This window comes from Chrysochloris asiatica, unplaced genomic scaffold, assembly GCF_000296735.1.
Source record: "Chrysochloris asiatica unplaced genomic scaffold, ChrAsi1.0 scaffold00017, whole genome shotgun sequence".
NCBI classification, from domain to species: domain Eukaryota; kingdom Metazoa; phylum Chordata; class Mammalia; order Afrosoricida; family Chrysochloridae; genus Chrysochloris; species Chrysochloris asiatica.
Window position 1 is genome coordinate 19,273,467 of NW_006408535.1, and position 18,794 is coordinate 19,292,260.

The following is an 18,794-nucleotide window of genomic DNA, read 5'->3' on the forward strand; positions in this document are numbered from 1 at the left end:
AAGAAGTACAGCCAGAGTGCTCCTTGGAGGCCAGGACAGCCAAACTTCATCTCTCATACTTCAGACGTATTGTTAGGAGGGACTAGTCACTGGAGAAGGATATCATGTTTGGTAAGGTAGAGGGTCAGAGAAGAAGAGGAAGACCCCCAACGAGATGGATTGGAAAAGTGGCAGCATCAGTGGGCTCAAGTGTGGGAACAATAGTGAGGTTGGCCCAGAAATAAGGCATGTTTCACAGAGTACACAATTAACTTCACCTGCTAACATGTTTATATTTGGTCATGTTTCTCATAGCTACAGCATTTTCTTTAACTTTGAGAAGGGTATTATGCAAATATGTCGTGTGGGTGTAATACAATGAAGGTCATTACCCATTCCCCACAACCCTGCATGCTTACTTCCTTATTAATGCTACATTGTATGGAATTCTTTTAAGTTTTGGTATGTTTTTTTTCATTTATAAAATGGTTTTACTTAATTTTAAAAAGATTTCCTTTCTTTTTGCTTTTGGGGAATTTATGGGGTTGCAAATGAATCACAAAATGCTGTGACAACCTCAGCCTTTAGATATATCAAAAGTTACACATGAAGTGGACGTTCCTCTTAACCTTGTTTTTGTATATAATGCATTCAAGCACATGAACAATGCTAATTTTTCTCACAGGTATGTGTGACTTAGATTGTCCCAATGTTATTAATCTGTCTCTCCCAATTCAAGTACTAATTCAAATGGCACACATTATTTTCTGGTCTTTTAATGTTCTTGCAGCTTTTTTTAAGATTGTTCATTAAGAGAAGGCGCCTAGTGGTACAGTGGTTAGCTCTCGGCTACTAACCTGAAAGGTGAGGTCATTGGTTGGAACCCATCAGTTGCTCCATGAGGAAAAGCGATGGCAGTCTGCTTTGAAAAGACTTACAGCCTTGGAAACCTTGTGGGTAGTTCTTCTCTGTTACACCAGGGGGCGCTGTGAGTGGATGATCTATAAGAGTATATATGAGTATATAGTGACACAATAGATGACAGCCTAGGAAACCTTGTGGGTAGTTCTAGTACTGTCCTATAAGGTCACCATGAATCTAAATTGATACCATGGCAATATGTTTTGTTTTTTCCTGGTTCACTTCTAGAATACAAATAGAAAATAGCAGAATACATGGCTCTGTTGTTCCTAAAACAAAGATAAGCAAGTCCCAAGCAATTTAAGCAATTAGAGAAAAACAAATCCTATAATGAAATGTACTCAGATGCAAAACATTTATTGCAACAGTATGTGTTTTACTCGCTCCATAGACCATTTGTTTATAATCTTAGGCTAACAGTGATTCACTGACTATATTATCATGATTAAATCCATTTGTGGCATGTAGAAATGTGTCTACAGGTTGTATGTCTCCTTGTGTTCATCTATAATTATCAATGGGAAGTGGTCACGTAACCAGCGCATAAGGAGCAAGTGGTTATAATCTGATTTTTCATAATCATTTTTCTTCTTGTCAGTATCTTTTGTTATATAATCTATTCTGAAGAATTCAGATTTTATAGTAGTGGGCCATTTATCAGATATTCTCTTTCTCAAGTTATGGAAATTTTTTCTAAATTCACAAAATATCAATAATTGTTGTTAATTGCAGTCAAGTTGATTCTTACTCAGGTGACCTCAGATGTGCAGCGTAGAACTGCTCCATCAAGTCTTGAAAGCTGAGAGCTTTGGGAAGCAGGTTACCAGGCCTGCCTTCTGAGGCTCCAATCTTTTAAGTAAAAGTTGAGTGCTTTACTAATTGCGTCACTAAAGGAATCCTAGATGAAGTATAGCTATTACATACTAAAGATATCCATTTATGTGGAAGTAACTTTAAATTTTAATCAATGTGTTCATATAAAAAGCTGAACATTGAAGATCTGACCAGAGTTTAGCAAATTAGTGAAAATATTGCGGCTTCATAGATTGAATCATAGTGAAACATGTGAGATATTTTTTAGTCAGGATACATAAATTCTCATTCCAAATTTCCATCACTGGTGGGAGTGCTTGTTTCTGGATTTGTGGTGAACAGAGCAAAGAGAATGCACTTTCCGTAGAGCCAAGAAAAATCAAACAAAACCATATTTTTGCTATAGCCAGAAAGTAAAAGACACTTTATTAACGGGTTAAGAAACCACTTGCTCTTAACTCAATCTATTTAGGCAGTTTGAGTTACTTCTAAATATCTCATAAATTGGCAAATTTACAGGCATAAGTGTAAAGAAATTGGCACCCATAATCTATTATTCTGGTCACATTAACTAAGAAACCTGACACTGAATTTCACTATTAATGCTTTTTGTATAATGGAGGCTGGTAACATCAACTTTCATTGTGAAATAAATAAATTATTAAAATTTTTATTGTCTTTCAATATAGCAGCCTTCACATATCTGAAATAAATGAACTCAAAGTTTTCAACCTGTGGTTAAATTTTTCAGTTCTTTACTAGCAGTGTAATCATCAGGATCTTCTGATTTATGTATTCTAACTTAGTCTAGTTTTTGTTCATTTACTTAAGTTTGGTTTCTATTTATTTTTGCTGCACTAGAATTTTTGGGTCTCGGGTAGATTTTATTTGGCACTGAGCTAAATGTGGGTTTTCAGATTTAGAAGCAGAATGCTTAAAAAGTCTTTTAAATGGTCTTAACTAGTTAATGCTGCTGGTAAGTAAAGTTCTAATAGACAAGAGTTATTTATTTTATTTGCAATCACACTATTTATTTATTTATTGCCTGCCCTTTACCTGAGCTACTATGTGCCTATCCTCTACTTAGTGATTTACTCTCCCTTTAAAAGACAAGATTTCAAGTAGTATGTTGTTTAGAGGATCATCAAGTTATATGAGTTTTGACCTCAAGGTTGGCTGTTCAAATCCACCATCTGCTCTAGAAACTGCTATACAGTGTCGCTGTGAGTCAGGACTGATTCAATGGTACAGAACAACAACAATGTTTGTTATTATGTGTCGTGAAGTCAATTCTGATTCATAACGACTCTGTATAGAGTTTCCAAGAAACAGCTGGTTGTATTTGAACCACCAACCTGTGGATAGCAGGCCAGGGCTGATCCTACAGTGCCACACCAGGACTCCAACAATATTTGTTGTTGTTGTTAAGTGCCATCAAGTTGATTCCAATCCATAACGACTCCATATAGGGTTTCCAAGTAGTGGCTAATGAGCTTGAATGGCCAACCTTGAGGTTTAAACCAACTTTGCAGTCTAGAACATTAGCCCATAATGCCACACTAGGAATGTGTAGGTGAATATAAATAGTCTTTAAGGAAAATAAAAGTCCTATTTATTCTTTAATCAGGGATTTTCAGGAAGTTTTTCTGCTCTGTGGATTCAGTCTTTAGCAATATTTAATTATTTCTTTTGTTATTTGCTTCTACCTTTTCTGTTTCCCAAATTTTGCTGTTTATTATTCAATCATCGACTGATAAACTATATCATTCAAATTTTTATTTCACACAACTCATCTTCATAAAGTAATTTTCATCTTTGTAGCCTTTGCCTCTGGATAAATTCTAAAAGCTTTCCTCTATTTCACTAAAGTGAATTTTCTGCAGTTTCTAATCTGCTGTTCACTGCTCCTCCTCAAGTTTCAGTTGAACAATTTTATTTTTCACCTTTATGAAACTGGGCTTTTCTTCTTTCTTAATTTTAGAACCCAACATATATTTGAAAACACAAATTATAATTTTATAGAATGATCTTTTGATTTTGCAGTAGATCTATTTTAGAGAAGACATCTCTTCTGATTCCACCAGATGGTCTCATTTTGCAGCTATCTTTTCCATGTCTTTCAAAGGAATCCCCACTCTGCCAACTTTCTGTTCACTGGGGCCATCTGCTCCAGACGGAAGCTCTTCCACATATCCTTTCTGTTTGCTGTGGCTGCCTGCCCCAAATACCCTGCCCAGTGGAGAGTTCAAAACCTGAAGGAGGCTAGGAAAAAAAAGATCAAAAGGGATCTATTCATGGCCTCCTGTACCTGAATGCCTCATTGTATGGAAAGTCACAATGTGGTCCTTATCACCTTTCACACAATAGAAACCCTCTGAATTATCTGGCACTTGAATGTCATTTTCCCTCCTTTCTAGCAATAGTGCTGGCATTTTAGTTTTATGTTTTAAAGTTATTTCTGTGGAAATTAGGAGTGGGGGTGATTTCAAGTGCTTATGTGCCCTTTTTCTTTATGTGTCTTTGTCTTTCCCTTTTTCTATTAAAAATACTATTAGGTCCCATAATGTACTATCTTCAACAATTGGCATCACTGAGGGGCTGGCCTCTCAAATCTTTCTTTAATGCTGCCACTTTCTCCATCCCTCTTTCTGGTTTTGAACTACTCAAAGTCCTGCCAACTCTGGCTCTTCCCCTTTCCTCATTTGTTGTTGTTGTTAGGTGCCATCGAGTCTGTACCGACTCATAGTGACCCTATGCACAGCAGAACAAAACACTGCCCGGTTCTGGGCCAACCTCACAATTGTTGCTATACTAAAGCCCATCACTTCCACCACTGTGCCAATCCATCTCATTAGGGGTCTTCCTCTTTTTCTCCTACCTTACATTTTACCAAACATATTATCCAGTGACTGGTCCCTCCTGATAATATGTCTGAAGTATGAGAGACGAAGTCTGGCCATCCTGGCTTCCAAGAAGCACTCTGGCTGTACTTCTTCCAAAACAGATCTGTTTGTTCTTTTGGCAGTCCATGGAATTTTCAGTATTCTCCTCCAACACCATAACTCAAATGCATACATACATTCATACATTCTCTAAATTTCTTCCTTGAGTTGGTTCTGATTTGTAGCAATCCTGTATGGGGCTTCTGAGGAGCAGCTGGTGGGTTTGAACTGCTAAGCTTGTGGTTCTCAGTCCAGTGCTGATCTTACAGTGTCATACCAGAACTCCCTTCCTATCACTGTTGTTAATGTCATGGAGCCAGTTCTGACTCATAGCCACCCTGTATAGGGTTTCCAAGGAGAGACTGGTGAGTTTGAACCACCAACCTTGCGATTCAAACTGACTTTGAGGTAGAGTGTTTATCCTACAGGCCACACCAAAACCCCTTCCTAACACTAGTAGCACATTTTTCTCTCCTCAGTCCTCATCTTCCCTGATAGCTTCTCAAGGTTAATGTTTGAGTAGCTCTCAGGATGTTTGACTGCATCCAACATGTGTTTAGAAGCCAACTTCCTCACAGAAAGGAGAGATGCTTTTCATCCATTGAGAGGGCATGAAACCCCTGACATGAAGAATACATCTTCACATAGATATACCTTGAGTTTTATCCGTTCTATTTGGTTGAATAAGCTATACGGTCAAGAAATTTATTCTACTTTTTATATCTTTGAAGTGATTGAAGGACTCAGAATCCAGCAATATAGAAACCTTTGAGCCTCAAAAAGTGGTTGCAGCCATTTTGTTGTAGAAACCACTTTTTTTCTTTTCCTTCTGAAGGCTTTTAATATCACATATGATTGGAATCGATGCTATGGGTTAATGCACTGGACTACAAGTTTTGTTTGAACCTCAAGGTCGGCAGTTCCAACTCACCAGTTGCTCCTCGAAAACCTTATACAGGGTCTCTGTGAGTTGGAACCGACTCGATGGGCTTAACAACAACAACATGTTTGATGATTTGGGGTTGCATGAAGCAGTTTTTAAAAGTCTATTCCTGCAAAAAACAAATCCAGAAAAAATCAGGCGTCAGTTTATTTTATGATTACTCAATTGCTCTTCTTCTGTGTGCCTCTTAGTTCGCTTCCTGATAACTTCCTTAGTCTCTTGGATTAGTTCATTATAAATCAGCCACAAAGTGAGGAATCCGGTGTTTAAAAATGCTTTTGTTGTTGACATATTTTTCTCTTAAAGCAATAACAAAGCTTAGTAAAATCTCTGCCAGTGTAAGGATACTTGACAAAGAGAAGCAAATAGCCTAATGAGGACCAAGTGGCTGTGAGTCTAAATGCAGTAGGTTTGCTGGAAGAACGCCTGTGCCAGATCATGGCCTAGCTTAGTGTATTGAGAAGAAGGGCTGATGATGCAGGAAGTAGGGAACTGAGACAGCAAGACTCTCTTCATGCTCTAAAAGGAAGGAGTCCTGCTGACATAGTGGGTTAATGGTTGGGCTACTAACTGTGAGGTTAGTTGTTCAAACCCAACAACCACTCAGCAGGAGAAAGATGAGACTGTCTAATCCCAAAAAGATTTATAGTCTTGGAAACCCTAAGGAACAGTTCTAGTCTTTCCTTGCTTTTGTTGTTAAGTGCCGCGGAGTCACTATTGACTCACAGCCACCCTATATAGGGTTTCCAAGGAGCAGCTGGTGGGGTTTGAATCACCAGTCTTGCTGTTAGTATCCCAGTGTTTATCCTACAGAATCGCTATAAATCAGAAAGGACTCAATGGAATAGGGTGAAACTTGGTGTGCTGATGCCTCTCCAGTCCCCAGGAGAGAAGTTTTGTTCCAGGAGAGAGATCTCACCACTTGATCTCATGCGACTCATATCCTTGCTCTGTGAAATACATCGGACAAGAAATGCGGCAGCGAGTTGTGCCCACTCATTTGTTTTCCCGTCTCCTTCCTAATTTTTGCTGTGCTTATTTTCAGTTTTATAATAAACAAGCGTGGAAGCAACCTTAGCACAATATTAATCTATGTACTTAAAATCTCTGAGCTTGCATGAACTTGTGTGGTCTGGTCTAGCTCAACACCAGACAGACCAGGTCAGGTTTTAAGGAAAACTTGTCATTATAGTCATCACTAGTGATTTCATGAAAAAATGTTGATTTAACCAATATATCCAATTCATTTTCTAAAGGTAAACACTATTCATGGTCTGAGATTGACAAGCTTGCATCTGTAAAACTCTGAAGGTTGTCATTTTTGGGTAGAAACTCTCATTAATCCGAATATTAAATAGTCCACACTTCTATAATATGTTATTTATCAATCTTGAGTAGCTCTGTTTACAAAGGGGAGAAAAATTATTACAACGAAGCTAACACAATATTAATGACAACAGTATTATAAATAAATTTTAAAAGATGCCAGAAAACATATGGCAAGAAGAAAAAAGAAATTCTCTTTGATATTTTTCCCCTTCAGTGTACAAAACATGCTGCTATACTTTTATTCACAGGTTTGATTTGAAAATTTCTCAAGAGTCAGGCAAACCCCATGGTAACAAAGGATGGGTACTTGATATGGTGCAATTAAAAAGATTTTACAACTTCTCCAATGGGAATCTCCAAGAAGCCAAGAAAATTGGCAGTGCATAAAACAACCCAATCGAAGGGAAGAAACAGTGTATATATGAAACACCGAAAAAAGGGTTGTTCTTTCCTTGATACGAACATAGTAAAGAACTTAGGACCTCATGAACGTGAATTTCAGGCTCCCTTTCATAAGCTCCTTTTAGACTCGGAATTATTCCAATATGGTGCGAATACCTCTTTGCATCCTTCTATTTAAGTCGGAATGTCTATCCCTAAGCAACTTTGTTATTCTAATAGTTCAGACAGATAAGGAGGACACTTCAGGATACAGTAGTCCTACATGTGACACAACTCAATTCTCCTAGCAGGGAAAATTAGAGTTCCAGTTTGAAGTTCACCGTTTTAACACAAGCATACAGAGATGCTATGAGTAATCTTTATGTGTGTGTGTGTGTGTGTCCTGGTGGTTCAAGCTCACCAGCTGCTCCTCGGGAACCCTTACAGGGTTTATGGGTTGGAACCGAGTTAACGGCACTTTACAGCAACAAATAAAACATATATATATAGAGAGAGAGAGAGAGACTGCCTTGTGTTATTCTTCTGAAATTCGGATCACAATATTACCAGAGCCCAAGATGGTCAAATCCTTAATAAGTGGGGCAGTAACTTATTAAGTTTTACATTCCCCCATCTCCAGCCCCAATTGAAGCAAACAAATATAGATGAAAAAATATAAGGGAAAGGATTCTGTTGGCATTCCTTATTTCAGAGATTACTTGACAGAGGACAATCTCAGATCATAAAGCTCCTAGGTTTTGGCATTAGGTGAAAGGAGATGTGTAAGTCATCTGCTGGATCACGGGATAGTAAGACAGTGGTACTTGCTATCTGGGAGAAAATGCAGCTTCTTTCCCTAGACAGGTAGAGAAGATTAGAAGTAGCCCATCGTGGCCCAAGAAAATACCAAACTCCCACCGAGGCAAAATCTCAGGAATGCTCTCTCCCCTAAGAAGTCTCTGATTATGATGTAGGCCACCTAGAAGACTGGAAAGAGTGTGGTGGCTAAAGCCGATGACTCCAAAACCTCTTCCAAGAGGCAAAACCCTCTAATCCTGTGAAACTGGAAGTTTTTGGACTCAAGGCCAGAGAGTGGAGGCTCCAACAGTTCTAGTTCATTGGAGGCAACTATGAAGATACCTGGAGTTCCTGGGCCAGAGACAAGAAAGACTTGAAGTCTGTGTACAAAGTTACAGCTTCCTTCTGATTCACACAGACCTCCCAAGATCCCAGCATCCAGGTCTCTATTTTGTTCAGTTCCAGATTTTGAGTCTTCAACCAGGGCAGGGCTATAGTAGACCCATACAAAGAGGCAGAGGAACAGGCCCCTGAGATAAGCTTTCCAATGGAAGTGCAAAGCCATAGCTGATGCCACCAAATAGGCAGAAGGAAACAGAGGACCAAGATTGCTCCTCACTGGTTATCAGGGAGGGAGAGCTTTGGGGAAATTTTGAGTGGAAGGTCCTACACATTTGGAGAGGGCTTCTGTTTTAGTTTTACCAACAGACGCTGAGGCAGGTGCCAGGAGTTTGGCAATGTTTGAGTTTAGAGTGTGCGTCCGAAGTCAGAAATGGGTGTGGATTCTTGGGGAGGGTGCCATCAGTGGCATCCAACCATGTAGTAAGCCAACAGTATATATTTGATGAACATATTAGCAAACTTAAAGTGAAAAATCTCTCCCTAGATCTGAAATTGGCAACAAAAATGTTGGGAATATACATTGATACAATATTTTCATTTTTTATTTTTTAAACTTTTTATCTTGAATTGAGTGAAGGTTTACAGAATAGAGCATCTGTTTTACATTCAACAAATCACACACTTTGTTTTATTTCAATGATTGCTGTCCCTTCCATGTAACATCATTTATACCACTTCCTCAACTTTTCTGAACTTTTTTCCTTAGGTAAATGTTTCCCTTTTGATCTTGAATGGTTGACCATTCCATAGTAAGCATACTTTACTATGGGCTTTACCACTATGTACTTATCTACCACTTGGCTGAAAATTGAACCATACAGGTGAGTTCAGTTCCAGACCTGACGGGTGATTGGGGACCATAGTCTTAGGCTCCCCTACTCTTTCTGACCAGTAAGCCTGGCACTTTTTATAATTTTGAATTTTGTTCCACATTTTCTCCTTCTCTATCTAGTACCTTCTAATGTGATCCTTTGCAGAACAGTTGGTAGTGGTAGCTGGGTACCATCTAGTTCTGATGGTCTCTGGGCCCTGGAGACTGATGTTCCCATGTTCCATTAGTCCAATGGACTGATTGGTCCCAAGTGTCTTCAGTTGTCCTCACTCTTCTTTCCTCCACACAGGGAGAGGCCAATAGTTGCATCTTAGTTGGCCGCTCATGAGCTTTTAAAATCCCAGTATGGCATTGTGGGTTAATGTGTCACACTGCAAAATCACTTGAACTGCAAGGTCAGCAGTTCAAACTCACCAGTTGCTCCTTGGAAACTCTATACAGGGTCACTATGGATCAGAACCAACTCCATGGCACTTAAGAACAACAACAACACTCACAAAAATAGGATGTAGACCACTGTCGTTGTGAACTATATTATGCCAACTGACCATGGTGTCCACTGAGATTATGACCCTGAGCCCCAAGACCCAGTAACTATGAGCCATTTGTCAATTACCAGATCCACTAACATCCATGCTGGTTTGTACACCTGAAACCTAACTCGTTACTTATCATGAAATTTACAACCAGAATGGATTAGGCCAAGCAATATAATCTGTATGCTCAATATTTTTCTCTGATACTTTATCTAAAAGAGGGATATTTGTAAACTATCAAGTAAATGCTCTGCTCCCCAAAAGTAGTGTGCATGTGATCTGATAATAGAAATGCCTCTTTGGATTTTTAGTTCTGTTTTATTAGAAGTTTTGTGATGTTCTAAACATTGTACAGATTCAACACAATCCCAATCTAAATCCCAGAAGTGGTTTGTTTGCTTGTTTGTTTGGGTGTGTGTAGGTCAGTAAGTGGATTCAAAATTTCATATCGAGTCCTAGTATGGTGCTATAGGATAAACACTGGACTACTAACCAAAAAGTCAGTGGCTCAATCCCATCAGTCACTCCTTGGAAACCCTAAACAGGGTTGCTATCAGTGAGAACCAACTTAACAGCACTTAACAATGACAAATTTCATATATCATAATAAATGAAGAAAATAATTGTAGTTGTAAATACTTCATTTTGCTTGGATCCACAATCAATATTCAAGGAAGTAGCACTCAAGAAATCAAGTGATATATTGAATTAGGCACATTTGTTGCACAAGACCTCTTTAAAGTGTTCAAGAGCAAAGATATCAGTTTGAGGATTAGGGTGCTCCTGACCAAGGCCATAGTATTTTCAATTGCTTCATATGCATGTGAAAGTTAGACAATGAGTAAGGAAGGTCATAGAAGAATCAACACATTCAAATTTTGGTATTAGAGAAAAGTACTAAAAGTATGGTGGACTGCCAGGTGAGCAAAAATCTGTGCTGGAAAAAGTACAGCCAGAATGCACCTTAGAAGCCAGGATGATGAGATTTAATCTCGCGCACTTTGAACATATTATCAAGAGAGACCAGTTCCTGGAGAACATCATGATTGGTAAAGTGGAAGGTCAATGAAAGAAAGGAAGACACCCAACAAGATAGATTGACACAGTTGGCACCAACAATGGTCTTGGACATGATAAGGATTGTGAGGATGGGGCAAGGCTAAGCAGTGTTTCGTTCTGTTGTGCATAGAATCACTGTGAATTTAAACTGACTTGAATGCACCTAATAACAATAACAAATTGAATATAGAAAGGCAAAGAACTAGAATAGCCACAACAGTTGTGAAGAACAAATTGGAAGGTTCACACATTCTGACTTTAAGGCATAGTATAAGCCTTGTAGTAGTCAAGGATTAAAAGTGCCATGGACTGCCAAAAGAACAAACAGATCTGTGTTGGACAAAGTACAGCCAGAGTGCTCCTTGGAAGCTAGGATGGCCAGATTTTGTCTCTTGTATTTCAGACATATTGTTAGGAGGGACCATATTTGGTGAAGTGGAGGGTCAGAGAAAAAGAGGAAGACCCCCCAACGAGATAGATTGGCACAGTGGTGGCATCAATGGGCTCAGGCGTAGCAGCGATTGTGAGGTTGGTCCAGGACCGGGCAGTGTTTCTTCTGTTGTGCATAGGGTTGTGATGAGTTGGTACTGACTCAGTGGCACTTAACAACAACAATAGTCAAGGATGAGTGGGGTTGGTGAAAAGATAGACACATAGATCAACAAAACTAAACTAGACCCACACACATATAGCATACTGATTTTTCACAAAATTGCAAAGGCAATTTAGTGGAAGAAGTATATTTTTGTCAAATTATATTAGAAGAATTAGACATCTATACGCAAAAAGAGAGAACCTTACCTGTACTTCATAGATTATAAAGAAATGAACACAAAATGTATCATAGAATTAACAGTTTTAGTCATAGTCACAAAAACTGGTAACAAACCAGATTCCCTTTAACTGGTGTATGGATTAACAAACTGTGGCAGGACCATGCAATGGGATTTTGTTGTTAGGTGCCATTGAGTTAGTTTCAGCTTACAGGAACTTTGTATAACAGAACAAAAGAATGCCCAGTCCTGTGCATTCTCAGTCTTTGCAGTGATTGAGCATATATTGTTGCTCAATAGTCACTGGGTCAATCCATTATACTGAGGATATTCCTCTTTTCCATTGGCCCTCTATTTTACTAAGCATGATACCCATCTCCAGAGATGAGTCTCTCCTGATAACATGTTTTGTTGTTGTTGTTAAGTGCTGTTGAGTTGGTTCCGACCCATAGCGACCCTGTACAGGGTTTCCGAGGCTGTAAATCTTTACGGGAGCAGAAAGCCTCATCTTTCTCCCGCGGAGCAGCTGGTAGTTTCGAACTGCTGACCTTGCGGTTCGCAGCCCGATTCATAACCACTACGCTACCAGAGATCCTTGATAACATGTTTAATACACATAAAATGAAGTATCATCATCATCCCCATTAAGGAGAATTCTGGCTGTATTTCTAAGGCAGATTATTTGTTCTTCTGACAGTCCATGGAATATTCAATATTCTTCATAATTCAAAGGCATCAGTTCTTCTTTAGTCTTCCTTCCTCATTGTCCTGGTGTGGCACCATAGTATAAACACTGGACTCCTAACTACAAGGTTGGGGTTTCTAGCCATTCCTCAAAACACTCTTCAGGATCACTATCAGAACCAACTCCAGGGCACTTAACAATGACTCATGGTCCAGCTTTCACATGCATAATGGGCAATTTAAAATATCATTGCTAGGATCAGGCATACCTGAGTCCTCAAAGTGACCTCTTTGCTTTTCAGTGCTTTAAAGAGGTCTTCTGCAGCAAATGTACGGAATGCAACACTTCATTTGAATTCTTAATGCCTACTTCCATGCTATATGTTGTGATTACAAGTAAAATGAACTCCTTGACAACTTTTGCTGGGTCAGTTGTGAAGATTTTTGTTTTCTTTATGTTGAGGTGTGATCCTACTGAGAGCTGTAGTCTTTGATGTTCATTAGTAAATGATTCAAATTTTTGTTCTCAAGCAAAGTTGTGTCATGTACATACTTCAGGTCATCTTTCTCTAATCCCGCTATCTCCATCTTCTTTGTACAGTCCAACTTCTTGTATTATTTACTCAGCATGCCAATTAAATAAATACGGTGAAAGGATACAACCATGACATACATACATCTTTCCTGATTTTAAATCACAGCGTATCCCTTTATTTCTGTTCATATAGCTCCCTCTTGGTTTACATGTGGGTATTCTGGATTTGCCATTCTTCTTAACTATTATCCATAATTTGTTATAATTGATGCGGTCCAATGCCATTGCGTAGTCAAACATCCTTCCAGCATTTTCACTTTTCAGCCAAGATTCATTTGACATCAGGACTCCCTTAGGCATATGGATATTTTCCTATCACTGACAGTGTTGTATTTCAGGATAGACCTTGAAATATACTTTTTGATGATAAATTACACACCATTTCTCTTCAGTTTGTCTTACCTAGCATATGATTGTCCAATTCAAAATAGCAAATACCAGTTCATTTTGCTTACTAATACTTGGGCTATTGATCTTTAAGCATTCTATTTTATTTTTGGCATCTTCCAATTTTCCTAGATTTATATTTCTTGCATTCCATGTTCAAATTACTAATGGATGTTTACAGTTGTTTCTTCTCATTTTTAGTCATACTGCATCAGCAAATGAAGGTCCTGAGAGCTTTACTCCATTTATGTCTACTTTTTCCCTGTCATGTTTTGAGTGCCTTCTAACTTCAGGGATGCATCTTCCAGCACTATATCAGACAATATACTGCTAGTACTCATGAGGCTTTCATTGGCTAATGTTTTCAGAAGTAGCTCTCTGGGTCTTTCTTACCAGTCTTAGACTGGAAGCTCTGCTGAAACCTCTCAACCATGAGTGATCCTGCTGGTATTTGAAACACTGATGACGTAACTTCCAGCATCACAGAAACATGCAAACCAACGTAGTAAGATAAACTCACAGATGGGTGGTGGATAGAATGCTAGACAGCAATAAGAGTGAATACATTGTAAATCCATGCAACTTATAGATGAAGTTCAGTGCCTTTTGCTAAGTGAAAGAAGCTAGATCCAGAAGACTGCATGCTGTGTGATTCTGTTTATAGGACATTTTGGGCAGGGCAAAACTATACAGACAGGAAACAAATGGTTACTAGAGTTAGTGGTGCAGGAAATTTTGATTACCAAAAGATTTGGGCTACTGTTCTGGGGGCCAGAAAAAAAGATTCTATATATTAATTTTGGTGGTGGTTATAAGACGGAATGCATTTGTCAAAAGTAGACAAATTTACACAAAAAAGTGAATGTTACTGCATGTAATTTCTATAATTACACTATACAGGGTCTTTATGAATTAGAGCCAATTTGATGACACTTAACAACAACAACAATTTTTATAGGCAAAAAAGAGAGAACCAATACTTAGAACAAATTTTGAATGTTATATTGAGGGGAATAAGTCTGTCTATGTGTGTGTGTGTGCATGTGAATTAATGCATTTCAATTACAGTTTCTCTAGAAGTGTAATTTCTCAGGTCATAATTAGATTTTTGTAGTCAGAACACTTCTATGTTTTTAAGGATGCCTAAATTTATTTTTACTAGAGATTTTTTAAAAGTACACATTGGAAAATAAATAAAAGAGATCATTTATTGAAGCCTCTCCAAGTCAATCCCCAGATCTGTATGTTCCTTATGTAGCAAAGGAATATATTATTTGAGCATAAATAAGAGCTTTTGCCCAAAATGAACCAAAGATGTGTTTTTTATAAAAAGGCAAAAAATATCAGAAGAAAAAGGAATATGACCCTTTGAAATGTTTCTCTTTCCCCCTGCATTTGAAACTGTGACAGCCCTTGCCTCCAGCATCTCAGCTGCACAATTAGGACCCAGAAGGATTATTAACAAGAGCACTCCCATTCTGTTTTCTAACCCACATAATACCAGCTTAAAAAATAGCCTTGCTGAAAGAATATTATACATCTTTCACACCATACTTGGAGATTTCTGACAGCCAGATCCAAAAAAGTACAACACTCTGTAGTCTGTGTCAACCAGGACGACTTTTCTCTACATAGATTCAAGCAGTGCCCCGTTTCCCCCTGAGATTCTCCCCATTTAATATTCCCCAAGTCAGATGTGTCAGAGGAAGCTACATCTTGCCGTGGGACTCAGATGTAGTTAATATAAAGAAATGCTACTGTTGTTGCTGTACTTATGGTGGTGACAATCTAAAAAGTTCTCATGACAGCAGAAATGACACTTTTGACATGCTATATATAGAGACAGAAGTGTACAATTTGGAATCTGCAATGGATCGTGACTCAGTCTGCTTGTTCTCACACTTTGTATTGTTTCTTGGCACCACTGTGAGTCTTAAAGCACACACTAGTTCTGCCAGTAACAGACCTCCTTAGCTGGTCCTCATTATCACCATGGCACAGAGTCAAACCCCATTCAAGTCTCTCCACTTTTATGAAAAGTATTTTTTAAGCTTTATATCAATGTCATGTCAGAGAACTGGGAAGCTTCCTGCTTATAAATTTACCCCATTGAGTGGAAAACAAGTAAACAGAACTGGCTAATGCTTATGCAGCAATAAAGCAAAGCCCCCTTCCTGGACCACCTACTCTTATGTTAAACCAGTATCAGGGAAAACATCTTCTCCCTTTGGGGCAAGAACCTTGCTGAAGTTGGGAATACTCATGTTTTCCATCCCTTTCCCATAACCTTCATTCTTTGTCACGAGGTAGTGAGAGAAGGTTCTTTCAACTTTAGTTTCTTTCAACTTTAGTTTCATCTGGAAGGCCATGCGTATTCTGTTTGCCACCCTGTCTGCTTTTAGAGTAATGAAAACAATTTTGAGTAATGGAAAATATCCTGAGGGTATGCCGGTTACTGGTAATAAAGTAAGCAAAAAATGGGTTGGGAAAGAGAGGGTAATAGAAGGCTCAGAGTCAAAGCAGGAAAAGAAGAGAGGCTGTCGTTGTTGTTAGAGATCGTCGAGCTGGTTCTAACTCATAGTGACCCTATACACAAAAGAATGAAACACTGTCTAGTCCTGTCCTGGGCAATCTATCAGAGAGGCTTAGGGGAGCCTAAAGAGAAGGGGACAGTATATGGGAAGACTAGATAATACTCTTTTAGCATTTCAGAAGGGCCATAGAATCCTCATATAAATGCTAGCCTCTGCCCAGACAGCTAGCTCTGCTGCCTTTTGGATAATTCAGAATTCTACTATTCAGCTCCAGCTTCATTACTTACTTCTAAGACATTTTCCAAAGAGAGGACATTTGTTCTTAATTTTCCATCCTTCATTGTATGAGCCCACAACTTTCCTACCACCACCAAGAATCTTTGTTCATTTGCCTCGGGGTTGTAACACACAAGCATACACTTATCCACCCACACAAATATAAGCTAAACAATCTTGTCTGTCTGTTCATCTGTATATCCCATATGTCTAAAAATTATTTACTTGTAAAAGAGCTGGTAAAAAGAAAAAAATTAGGTATATTTCTTATCTGTCCATTCCTGAAACTGTTGTGGGTTTTTTGTTTTTTTTTTTTTTTTTAATGGAGCATGGTACATGGTATTTTTCTCTGTTCCAAAGTTTTTTTACAAGTGAAACATTAAAAAATTGTATTTATAAAAATCCATTTTTAAAAATCAGGTAAAACAGACAATTATAGTAAACATATTAAGTATTTTCATCACATTTGTTGTTGTTGTTAGGTGCTGACTCATAGTGACCCTATGTACAGCAGAACAAAACACTGACTGATCCTGAGCCAACTTCGCTATTGTTGCCACGCTTGAGTCCATCGATGCTGCTACTTGGCCATTCCATCTCATTGGGGGTCTTCTTCTTTTTCTCTGGCTCTCCACCGTACCAAACATGATATCCTTCTCCAGCGACTAGTCCCTCCTGACAGTATGTCCGAAGTATGAGAGATTTATCACATTATGCCATCTTATATCAATAACCTCATATAGATGCAAAAGCTGGACAGTGAATAAGGAAGATAGTAGAAGAATGGATGCCTTTGAGTTGTGGTGTTGGAGGAGAATACTGAAAGTGCCATGGACTGCCAAAAGAACCAATAGATCTGTTTTGGAAGAAGTGCAACCAGAGTGCTCCTTGGAGGCCAAGATGGCTAAGCTTCGTCTCTCATACTTTGGACACATTGTCCAGAGAGAACAGTTGCTGGAGAACGATGTCATGCTGGGTAAGGTGGAGGGTCAGAGAAAAAGAGGAAGACCCCCAACAAGATGGATCAGCCAGGTGGCATCATTGATGGCGTCAAGTGTGGCGGTGGTAGTGAGGTTGGCCCAGGATTGGACATTATTTCATTCTGCTGTGCATGGGGTCGCTATGAGTCGGCTCTGACTCGATGGCACCTGACAACAACAACAATATTACCTTTTGGTATTTTGTACCCTTGATATTTATTTCATTTAATATGTCATGAATCTTTTGGAATATATATTGGATAGGATGGGACAACTTATGTTATGGTGACAAAATCCCTAAAATCTCACTTAACACCACAAAAGTTTATTTCATGATCATGTTACTTCTTCAGAATGGATCAACTGAGGACTCTGCACCACAATTAGGAAGCTACATTGATTGTCCCGTGGTTTTTAGAACACACTGCCTCCTCACTTTCTAAGACAAGAGAAGGAAGACAATAGAAAATATTGCAAGGGTTTTTGCCTGAATCTGGATGTGGCACATGTTACCTCCATGTTTCACTGGAAATAATAAGTCATATGGCTCTACCTAACTGAAAAGGGGACAGGAAATAAAAAAAAGTAAGTGGAACGTTGGTAGGCATTACTGTGTCAGTTTCATTATGGTAATAAATATGAATGGCATTCATCATTCTTAAAAAATGAACAGATAGCTTTTTATTCAAGTTTTTATTGTGAATTGAGTGATAGTTTACATGGGAGAGCATCAGCTTTACACTACTCTTATCATATTTCATTTCATTGCAACAATTACAATCCCCTCCATGCATCATCATTCAACAGTATTTGCTTCCATTCCCTCTGGGTTTTCCTTTTTTGGATGTACCCTAAAACACTCAGGAATATGCAATCATTCAAACACCCAAAGGGCATTCCCTACAAGCCTGCCCCTGGCCATCAGCACACAGCCCCTCTCCCTCCATGAGTCTAGAGGCCCCCGCTACTCCATCTCTCCATGTCATCATCTCTGCCTCCATATCTGGAGTCGCTCTTCTCTGAATAGGGTCCCACACTCCACTCCCGCTCTTCTCCCTTGATAGTCCCAGGGTCCTCCGCTTCTGGACTGCAAGATCAACCACTCCCCTCTTTTTGCTACAAAACCTCTACCTTTACAGTTGCAACAATTTCAATCAGTCTTGATAACAATTACTCACTATTGAACTGCAAGAGTTTTATCCCCATCTCCTTTCACCAGCCCCATCTAGACAGGATGAAAACCACTCAGTGGAGATTCTACCGTCCCCAACACCCTCTGAAACTAAACTCCCTCTTGAAAACTTGTAAGCCAGTCACTTCATGCCTTTATACCCCCACATTTTAGGTAGCCAATTATTGAATAATTATTGAATGATGCAGAAAGCATCAAGAGAAGATGGAAGGAATACACAGACTCACTGTACCAAAAGGAAATGGTTAATGCTCAACCATTTCAAGAGGTAGTGTATGATCAAGAGCCAATGATACTGAAGGAGGAAGTCCAAGGTGCATTGAAGGAATTGGCAAAGAACAAGGCACCAGGAATTGATGGGAAAAAAACTGAAATCTTTCAAGAAAGTGAGGCAGCACAGAAGGCACTCACTCATCTATGCCAAGAAATTTGGAAGAC